This window comes from Dendroctonus ponderosae, unplaced genomic scaffold (genome assembly GCF_020466585.1).
Source record: "Dendroctonus ponderosae isolate FM_Combo_2020 unplaced genomic scaffold, Dpon_F_20191213v2 Dpon_F_20191213_6, whole genome shotgun sequence".
NCBI classification, from domain to species: Eukaryota; Metazoa; Arthropoda; class Insecta; order Coleoptera; family Curculionidae; genus Dendroctonus; species Dendroctonus ponderosae.
This window is the reverse complement of record NW_026018814.1, coordinates 12994585-13004994: the sequence shown is the minus strand read 5'-3', so window position 1 is coordinate 13004994 and position 10410 is coordinate 12994585. Positions and strand designations below refer to the sequence as shown.

At 32.3% G+C, this 10410-nt stretch overlaps 1 protein-coding gene across 4 annotated transcripts in view; it reads right to left on the bottom strand.

Moving 5' to 3' along the window:
* LOC109546566 (homeobox protein invected) overlaps positions 1–10410 on the bottom strand; it is a 111685-nt gene that overhangs the window by 76242 nt on the left and 25033 nt on the right. The window lies entirely within an intron of this gene.

Here is a 10410-nt window from a genome sequence, read left to right as displayed (position 1 = left end):
GTATTAAACTTTTTTCAATAGCATCAACGGTGTAAAAGTTATGCCCAAAAAACGCTTTTCGCACCTTCTTTAATTGTTTAAACAATGTTCCACAGCCGGAAATCGTGCTCAAACCATAATCCCATTATTATATTTTGACATCCTTCCTAACAACTTCCAATAATCCTTTACCTAAATCTATTTAATGTCCAAAACAAGCCTTTTAAAGTATAATCTGACTGGACTGCACCTGAACCACGACAAATTACATGTATGTTAAAAAAAATTTTACTTGAAAATATTTTGAACTCTTTCTAAACGATTCATTAAGCTGAGCATGACTGACAATACACTTCTGTAATCACCTGCCTACTGATTTACTACTTATACTCTAATAATTAATAATATTATTACAAAAATTAGTAGGTAAAATAAAACATTCTTCTGCGATAAATGGACCACTGAAGGTGGCTTTTACTAAGATTGCAATTTTATCAAAGTTTTTATTACCAAAATTAACTAAGTGGTTTCATGAATTTGTTCACGTACAGCTCTAACTTGTAAATGCTTAAAACCACTAACAGCTATAGGTAAAAACCAAAACATTCGATATCTTGCGGAATCTTCATAAGCAAAGTTTTAGAACCGTTGAAACTGTACTTGTTACCAATCCTGCGTAAGATAATTGATTAATTGTTCATCATTTAAAGCTTTATTCGACGAAATGTAAACCATTAAAATGAAACAGGCGCTTTTATGACAATCATTATCTCAATTATCGCATATAAATAAAAATGTAAAATGTGGACATGCCTGAACTTAGCATTAACCTACATTGGGTATCTAGCTAATGCTGCTCAACGAATACCGAACCACTGCAACAATTCTTTCATTAATACTCCTTAAGTTTACCAGTTTTTATTACTTTTTAAATTGCTTTCTCTGTACGTTATTGAAAAAAATGTTGGGGTAGTCAAATATTGCTTCTAAATGACCAAATATAACAAATCTTATGGCAAAATGCAAAACATCAGAGCACAGCACCAAAGCTGAAACACTCAACTATACACCTTTCCTTTCTCCTCACACAACACACATAAAAGGCGGTAAATCTGCAAGTTTATTTATGGAAATTAACAAGCCCTGTGACAGCGTGGCCCCAGCGGCTGTTAATCTATAGAAGCTCCAAATACCAAGTAACTTTACTGATTTTGTCAGAAACTTACTTGAGAATAGACAACTAGAAGTGCGAATTAAAGCTCTTGACTAAATATTGTAATAACAGCTCGCGGTCACATAACTGAACCAAAGGAAAATATAAAAAATCTGGAAATTACCTTGGACAAAAAATTCACACTTACTAAATATCAGACCAAAAATCACTACAAGAACAAAAAGCCACCTTTCCTTAACGTACGAAAACAAAGTAGCCAGCAGAAAAACTGCTGCCAAAAGATGCAAAGCAAATGTGGGATCACATTCAATAGGGATCAAATATGACGACTCTTGGCTTGTATATTCAGAACAACTTACGCCACTAGTCCATGTTGATAAATGAGCAAGATAGTAGAGGTTAAAAGCAACTTTCATAAGTATTTTTTATATAGACTGTTAACCCATTGAAAACCGTAAACAAATGCATCTGTTTAATCCTTACTAGTTAATGTGTGGATTAATCTGAGCATTCAACCAACTGAACATATTGCACAAAATGAGCAACTAGAATTAGACTTCGCATCCTGAAAATCCACTATATAATCCATCAAACTAGTACGAATTTATAAACAGAAGAACTCCTCCAAATGCAAATAAAATGGAATAACAACTCCCATAACTAGACCACACTGAACCTCTTCTTTCTTTCCTCAAAAACAATTCTACTGGCCACTTAAAAACAACTGAATTAGCCATCTCTAATAATAATAAAAGGACAAAACTAAAATAAGCTTGCATTAAAATGTTTTTTTCATATAACTCTACGCATCATGAACATCTGCACTGAAGGGAACGACGACCGATTGAGTGGACGGTTTTTTTCCAAAAAAATAATGATTCTTATGTCTAGTTTCGCCGATTTTCCATTAAATTTAACGAAAAAATCTAACGTTTCATATGAATCCAGAAATAATTCTCAGAATTCAAGGCAGCACAGTGAATAGCGTTTCTATTTGATCGAAAAAGTCAACTTGTGGCAAGTCGCCCTCATGACTTTCAAAATTTAATAAAACAAATCCTCTGTCTCATATCGACCAACAAATAAATACTTAGTCAAACAATCAACTACAATAAATTGTTTAAGCTGCTGTCCGTGCCTACAAAGAGCGCGTCATTAATTGTTTGGTATTTCTACAAGAAATAACAAACTGTCTGATTGTTTTACCATTCTATTTTATTAATAAGTCGTTAATAGATGTATTCGTCGCACAGATCAAGTAAAGTTACATCTAATGATGGTTTTGCGAGATCGGTGCTGCCTTGAATGATACTGTTTGATTCTTCCATAAACTATGATTACGATAGAAACAATCCTTCTAAATGTGCTTATAAATATTCAGTTGCTTTGTAGATCATGAAGGAATGTACAGTTGGCGTAAACATTTCAGGCTATGCGTTAAATTGTTTAGTAACATAAAAAATCACAAAGCAGCAAACCGAATTTTGAAACAAAATATTTCAACTATAACGTAAATGACAGTTATACATAGTTAACGATACTTAGTAGTAGTAGATTAGTATTTACTGTGTATGATAAGCGAAAAGTTTATTTATTTTAAGCTCCATAAATACTGATTTTTATATTACATTATAGTATAAAAACTTTATTCAGACGGTTCCATTTACCCAGAACTAAGGTTTTCCAGCAATTTTGTATTGTTTCATTTGCCATCATGTAGGAACTTTAGCTTAAGGGCTAAGTTTTTACAAAAACACACAATAACCGGAGTACAATTGCACTAAATAAAATCGCTCTCAGCAGCCAGAATTTATCCAATTCCAAAATTGGTCGAAATTTGTGCGTCCGTTTGTAACGTCTATTTTGTTGACCAGTTTATTTACATAGTATTTGATCTAAAGATCTGACTAATATTGCGTATTAATAGATTTCTAATATAATACTGAACTGCAAGGACAATTTTTAAAAGTATATTATAGAGCTAGAATCTTAGAACTGCCATTATCGTATTGCAAAACACCGAAAATAATAATAGAGAGTTATTGGACGGTTACTAAGGACATGCAGTAATAACGCCAGTGGTATTTTGACACATACGTCTGCGCATTTGAGTCTAAAAATAAGGAATCCCATAATAAGAATAGGTACTATTCTGTGCTAATTGTGCGGCCATGCTGTACAGCTTTATTTCTACCTTAAACTGGCAGTTGACATTTCTAACGTCCGCTTGCAGGTTTATTTCATTGTATGCATAACCTATTTTCTATTTCTACATGTTTTTCCATTGTAATAGTTAAACCGAAATTCTCAAACAGCGTTCAATATCCAATTAAAAGGTAAACTATTTAAAGCAGTACACTGGACATCCCAATAACTATAATTTAGGTAAAGAAATACAGCTAATGCAATTTTAAAATAAGGATTAACCTTATTACTGGATAACAGTATTGATAATTTCCATTATCTTTCTAGTGACCATAAGCAACGCGCGTTATATCAAACGTTATCCACGACGACTTCAAGATTTACCGAAAAACATGCCTGAGGAAAATGGATTCAAAAGTAAAATTAAATCATTGCAATAATTAATGCCTTAAGGTTTGAGAACGTAGTGGTCGTTCCTGCAATTTCGAATAAAACAGTTAGATGAAAAAAGTCAAAATAATTTATCACTGTACTGCACGTTGATTCACTCCGCGCTAGAAAATATCTATTACTGCTCCTCTTCTTAACTATTCTCATAAAGGGATTAATAAGCACAATTACTGTTAACTGCATACATTGATAATAAAGTTAATATTAAGCAGTGGTTAAGAATTAATTTTACTTCAAATAATTTTTAGACGAATTAATTTTCCTTTAATGCGGTTCTTTTATGCGTCACTACTGTCCTACTACCTATGTTTATCATTCAGTGCTGTCATACTCTGTTAGATTCAGTTATTGTTGGATCAGAACTAATTGGATCACAAGTAATTGGATTTCAAGTCACATTGTTAACCAAACTGATAAATTAAGACCAAAWTATGGAGTGAAAAAAATGGWCTAAATTGAACCGAYACGAATTAAAAACGTATGTATCTTTTCTTTCCAATGCTAAGMATGCTATGGCTATCATAAAATTTTYGTCATGACCAGGTTGATTTACCCACTCTTCTTGATTTTATTCCTCGTTTAAAATAAATCGAAAAATACATCTTTTGCGTTTGCTCGATCAGCTCGCCTGATCGCTCTCCAATGCTGGAGCGACAACTCTAGATCATAGCGAAAGTACCTGTAGTCAAGTTTTCAGCTCTTGAATCACTTGATAATTACTCCAGTGAAGAAATATTTTACCTTGTTTCATACCCGCAAAACACATACTCAAATTTTTTAAACTTTGTGTTATTTAAACTAGAAGGAAAAAGGAAAACATTCACATATTTTGATTGATTAGTTTTGAAGCGTATATGCTCGGTAATCGTTTGCAGAAATTTTCAATATGCAGTTAAAATAACGTGTAATTGAATAAATACATGAATATTGCGCATAACATGATAGTTAGTTCTGTKATTGCCTTGTCACACATATATGAGCAAAATAACGGGTTCCGTACAATAAACTGCATCCTACACGAAAATGCCAACCAACATATGTATATTAAACGATAGCATTGATAATGAAATTTAGCTGTTAGGGATTTAAATTAATTTAAAAGCTGCAACTGAATACGGTAATCGACAAAGACGAACAGTACTTGTATAAAATCATTAATAAAATTGAGAAATACTCCAAATGACAAAATGTTATATTTCAAATTCACAAGACAACAAATCGAGTAAATAAAGCTCTGTCAAATTTACAAAAATAATTAAGTAAATAATGAAAAATATAATTGTTTGCAACCAGGCATCAGATCAAAGAGTTTCTTTGTGTTGTTTGCTTTCGAAAATTAAATTAACTTTTTGCCATCTTTTGCACTCTTTGCTTCCTCGAAACCACAATAAATCTCACGAGACCAAAGCGCATATGTTGAGTAAACGGCAGTTACAGTTTATGTAGCAACTTTTCCTTGTACCCAACCAGCCAGCCCGACTTCTAATACATGTTATTGACATGCGAAACTCATAAAATACAAAGGTGCCGACTCCTGATAATAGCGAGAAAATTACTGAATATGGAAAAACCTTGCTTCTATTGCTCTGATCATTTTTTGCACCGTTTCTGCTTTTAACTGAATTTTGATTTTGGTTATGGCTATTTTTTTTAATTAATGTTTTTAGGTGAGTGCGCTTCCTAATCATTCCAAAATTGGCATAGTTTCATATATTGAAATAAATATATAATTTGCTGAAAAGCTCTAGGTACATTTATGTGTGAACTGTTATCATCAGTTAAGAGCAAACAAGTAAAACCACAAGTGCAAAGTGTTATAATATTCTATGTTTTGGTTTAAACAACTTTTGTACAATTAACCCACATCTTATTTCACTTAAATTAAGGCGCTTTTTCAATTTTATTTAACATATATGTCTATAAATTAATATAAAAAAATTGCGTTTAAATGGAATGGCTTATAAAGTCCTTTTAAGGCACATCTTACATATAATAAATATCCAAGCTAGTAAAATAACTAATTGATGGATGTACAAAAATGTACAGATAAACATGTTACAGGTATAACAGCATTTCAACCATTCTACAAACAGAACCTTATTTTGTCATTTCATTTTTTTCAGTCCTATCGACGGCTAAGATATAAATAAATATAAGTAAAGAGAAACTGCATTGAAATGCTTCACAATGTAAGCTACTACTGCGTAAGACAAACGGTGATATTTCTCAAGTCGACATGAAAAAAGAAAATAAATCACCAAGAATTCAATTAAACCGAATCTATTATTGATCGGTTGATTTCTATGCGTGTCAGATCGACGCGAATTAATAAATCAACTGGTGATTTATGCAAGAATATAAAATATCGTTTCAAAATGTCGGATTTTCTGCATTTATTTTGTTTCTTGTACCTTGTGGAATCGGAGAGTGATTGCGAGAAATCGTTTAATTACAAATCACACTCCATAGATGCCGTCGAGTATACTTGCTTAAACGCGTTAAGGGGAGTATTTTATTAGATTTATATTAATTAAAGCAGACAATAAATGATAATAAATAAACCGCCCAAATCACCATCATAATGCAATTCATTGAATCATCAGACACATGGGATCCCAAAATAATTAAAAAATTAAAGTAAAAGTTCAGAAAAAAAAATTAGAATTAATTTCATTTTGATTTTCACACTAACTGAGAGTTCGAATTCATTAAAAATCACCATTTCTTTGCAGTAACTTGCGTTCTATTAAGACAGTTCTGCGAAAACTCTTGGACATCTCATTCGAGATGGCTCGTTGACTTTTTCGCAAAATCTTTACGGAGAAAATGTTTCCAGCCGATTTCTCTTTTGATGTTTACGATTTACAGCTCAAGAAGATTTCGCGCGAAGAAAAATTCTGTACGGCAGTTCGAAGAAAAGCGTGATTTATTGAGAGCTAAGAAACGGTATTTTCTACTTAGTGTGTTATTGCAAATACGGCTAAATAGTTTTGCTAGTGTGTTTTGAAATTAAATTATTTAACTCATTTGAGGACCAAATATGTTTGGTAACTATTTCACTATACTTTCAGGTTTGTCCAATATGTGTCACGCGGCAAGTTCACGATTAAATAACAGATAATAACATAATTTCGGATAGTAGGAATACAAAATGTTGATAAGTGTAATCGCTAACAATTATGTTCCTAAATCATTTGTGAGAAATGTATGCATTTAATGTTCTGTTGTTAATCACAGAGAAATCAGTAGATATAATTAAAGTAGCTGCAGTCAAAACAATAATTTACAAATTATTCCATTGTAAGCCTCACGACAATTAAACACAAAGTCAGCTGAAACAATTGTTCTAACTTAATTATGGGTTTTAGTTAAAAAGAATGAAACATTAAATGATCATAAATCGAAATATGGAGTTATTTCATACATTCCCAGCAGGTATAATGTTGCAAGATGTTATGAATATGAATAGCATTGAAACAATCAAGACTTTTTAAACATTATTTTATGCTATTTTAAAAATATATAAATGCCTACACATAATTCGAGGACGAAAAGTTTCGAATGCAATTTTCAAGTATACCTACTTTGTATAGCATACCCAGACCTATTTTCATAAGATATATATACCCTAAGTCTATCCCGGGTTAGATATATATTGAAATAATTAGAACACATATAACTCTGCGTGCATGTCTGTTGGGTGAATTTAGTAGCTCAGCAGACATGTTGCCGGTCCCAAGCCCAGATAAAGTGAGCAAAGTTCTGAGGTTAGGCTAGCAACCTACCTAGGGTAAAAAGAAACAAGAAAGGCTCACATAACAAAGCAAGTAAAACTTATGACGACCCGGTGAGATTAAGGAAAATACGATTTTGGAAGCGAGAACACCTACGAATGTCACATCACTAATGAATAAGGACCAGAAAATAATAATAGAGCTCAAGAACCATAATACAGATATATGTGCATTGTCAGAGCAGAAAAAAAGGCAAGAGTACATACTGACTTACACTTGGCAGAGTATATACTGATTACAATGGAAGATGATAGAGCAGCTTATTAGGAGTGGTCCACCACGATAAGAAGCAGTGATATCAGAGCCCAATGTAACATTCSAAACATTGTAAGATGCTCCAGAATAARAAGACGAGCATGGAGGGACCACGTTGACAGAATGGATGGTAATCGACCACCCAACATTGCAAAAGGGGAGAAGCCAACCAACCGGAGRCCTCCAGTAAGACCCCTCAAACGATGGTTCGAAAGCTGGATTTCGGAGTCACAACTTAGGCTACAGCTTTGAAATAAAGAAGACATTGKTTTAAAAGTGCGCACATTTCATAAATMKWTAATATRAWACAGAGTATCTCAGAAAAGCGAGGCAASATCAWAWWGKATKKTTTTAAATAGAACTACCCTTATTTCATTAGCTCATGGCGTGCAGCTTGAAACTCTGCATATGCACCGTAAATTGTMTTTTTCTTACTTGCGACGWTGACAGATTATATAACTTTTGTTTTTCAAATGGAAGTACCTGTATATTAATACGTCATTATATATACAATTTACAAAGTTACAAAATTGCATTTACACTTTAAGCTGTGAAATCAAGCGTTTTCAAATTATAAATTATTTTATTTAAAAATTTTAAAAAGTTGTTACATTTTGTAAGGTGGCTTACAAAATACATAAACATTTTATGTTGTAAATACGACACCAGGAAACGATAATTAGGTTCTAAATAACTTAGAGTTATTGAGAAACTTAACTCGTTTTGAAAGTGTTTGTGGGCTCGTTTCTAACTCCAAGGAAATTGAAATACTGAAATTCCATAGTAAAAAACCTGAATGATGAAACGTCTAACAATATTTACAATTAACGAAAACTATTAGTTTCGGAAGTAATAAAACGGTAATAGAAAAGCAATAAAGACTCGATAATTCTTAGTCAAATGTTAGCAATTACTGGTCTCCACTTCATCAACTAGTTAAAGCGAAGCACTTAGACACACTTTAATAGAATGTACTCATACTACAGCATTGCTAATTTGCTAATTCTACAGTAAAGTAAGTGAAGTATTAGAAATCAGCAATACTTACTTTTAAATTTTTATGGATTCCTAGAAAAGTTATTTTGTTTAGCTGGGATTATTCTGAATTTACGCGTCTTTCGATGAAATATTTTGTAGTGAATTGGATAGATGGAACTACTACTTTCTGTTACAAATGATTGCAAAATTAAGGGTTTCAAGTATAGAGATTTTGAGTTTTACTGGTTGTAGATGCAGCAGATACACAAAAATAAGTTTTTGGGAACAACCTTCGTACAGTGAACCTTCGATACAAAGCGAACAGAAGCAAACCTACTAATGGGGTTCAATAAATAATGAACAGCGAATAAAAGGTTTTCAACAAATTGCGTTTCATCAATGATGACTTTGCAAAAGGAAAATTTCAGAAACATTAACACGGGAGCAATATGAAGGAAAACAATACAGTAGATGAATTTACTGGAGGACAAAAATGACTAATAGAGACAATCATGATTAATGGAACCAAGCATTTTATCATGGTTGTTACTGACATGACATTTGGTATCGATGGATAAACAATTGCAAATTCGATTCAGCTATAACAATATGTGTGAGAAAATTCGTCTAGTTTTGCCACTTAGGTGCAAAATTATGAAAAAAATTAATATTTTTCGTCTCAAACGTTCGTTTTTACTTCACTCCAGAGAGAACTAAATGGCCTTTTTAAAAAGTGATGTATATATAAGAAAATGTTGACAGTTTTCTCAAAAAAGCCTTGATTTGACGAAAGAAAGATTTTTAGATTTGCATGTTTTTTTTTAGTTGGAAAATCGATTCAAACACGACGCTGTTTTTTTCGAAAGTTTGCAATAACAACATGACTGAGGAAATTCGGGCAATTTTGAACCAGAAAGCGAAATTAGAATATCTAGCACGTTAAATGGCTTTTTTTAAAAGTGAACCTTAGATCAGGAAATGTTGGCAACTTTCTCAAAAAAGCCTTGATTTGAAAAAGTTTTAGATTTGCGGGTTTTGTTTTGACTTGCAAAGTCAACTCAAACATGACGCTGCTTCTGAGCCCATTTGAGCCACATGAATCGTTTTGGCATCGTTGGGTAAAGAATTGAAAATTCGATTCAGTGTCATAACAACATGAGTGAGGAAATTCAAGTGGTTTTCACCCAGAAAGCGAAATTTGAATAATAGTAGAGCGAATGTATCATAGAAGAAGTCAACAGGACCAAACTACGGAAACTAGCAAAAATGTATTAATTTATGCAGAACAGGTTATCTAATAATTTTCTATCTGAATCAGTAAACATACAGTGAGATTAGAAAACAAAATTTTAACCACAAGCCTTCGTTTCTGTGCAAGGAAATTTTGCTGTTGGTTTGAAGTTGGTTTCTAGTATTGTTGTTTCCTTCCCAAACTCTTGAATTTTGGTTTCGAAGAAAAAAATTATGTGTAAAATTCGATTAAAAATATAATTATCATAATAAAGAAAAATAAAAATAAATAAAAAAGGTAAGTCAAGTCTGTGCGTAAAGAAGCACACAGACTACTGTTTCACATTTTATTATTATATTAAAAAGTATCAAAGCAAAGTACAGTCTTATAATCTGCATAAAGTA